Source organism: Poecilia formosa, unplaced genomic scaffold, assembly GCF_000485575.1.
Source record: "Poecilia formosa unplaced genomic scaffold, Poecilia_formosa-5.1.2 Scaffold80, whole genome shotgun sequence".
Classification (NCBI taxonomy): domain Eukaryota; kingdom Metazoa; phylum Chordata; class Actinopteri; order Cyprinodontiformes; family Poeciliidae; genus Poecilia; species Poecilia formosa.
The window spans coordinates 788,891-790,183 of record NW_006800019.1 but is presented as its reverse complement, the minus strand read 5'-3'; positions in this window follow the sequence as shown (position 1 = coordinate 790,183).

Here is a 1,293-nt window from a genome sequence, read left to right as displayed (position 1 = left end):
TTCGGAGGAGCATGCCGCTATTATGTGTAACCTCATAAACTCTAAATACCATACGTATTCGTTTGCTTTTTTATTATGTAAAAATGAGAATATTACGTTATTTACAATCATGACGTGACGATGACATCGGTGAAACTGGTGTAATTCTACCATATTAAAATATTCGCGTCTGTTGCAGCAGAAATGAAGATAAAATCGCGGCTTCGGAGAACCGGACGATCTTTTAAGACTTAAGTAAAATTAACTAAATTGTTAAAAACATACAGCTAAGCACACAATTCGAGCTCTGCACGAATTGTGTGCCTTTAAAAAAAATAGAATAGACTCGTCATCTTATTCGTTCCTAGATCGTCAGTTTCGGACACTTAGCGGTACAGCACAGCATTCAATGAGAGAACCCTTCTCGTCAATTATTAACGCGAAGGGGTAACCCGATGCGTCAACATGTGACGCTGAGGGAACCTGCCCAAGCGTCAATATATGACGAGTTGGGAGTGAGAATGTGTTGCAACATCAGCCACCAAAGTACAACAAAAACTTTATAAATGACTTTTCTGATTTCTTGGCTGATATCATGCCGAGGTGTGACCGAGTTCTCATTGTTGGTTATTTTAATATTCATGTCTGTTGTCCTACTTCACCTATGGCTCAGTCATTTCTTAATGTTATCGATTCTTTTAATTTTGTGCAGTCTGTGACTAATGCTACCCATGAGCATGGTCACAGTCTTGATATGGTTTTATCTTATGGTCTACCAGTTTTTAATTTGGTGATTGGTGACTCATTATTTTCAGACCATATGCCTGTTTTATTTGAGATAATGCTGTCCTGTGCTAAAGTCGTGTTCTTAACCCTTCTACTTCTGGTCAGTTTTCTTCTGTTTTTAATCAATTTATTGGTGTATAAAGTGCTTCATAAATAAAGTTGGTATGGTATGACATGGTACTGTGGTCTTCACCTTCCAGGCCTTTTCCAGTTCCTCTCTGAGGCCCTGGTATTTCTCCAGTTTCTCTTGCTCCTTTTTCCTGATGTTGCAATCACTTGGTATTGCTATATCCACGTCTGTTGTTTATTCACCACCACAATGTCCGGTTGGTTCACCATTACCATTTTGTCTGTCTGGATCTGGAAGTCCCACAGGATCTTAGCTCGGTCATTCTCCACCACCTTTGGGGGGGTGTTCCCCACTTTGATCTCGGGGCTTCCAGTCCATATTCTGCACAGATGTTCCTGTACACTATGCACTCCGCCACTTGGTTATGTCGTTCCAGGTACGCTTGGAACGACATAAAC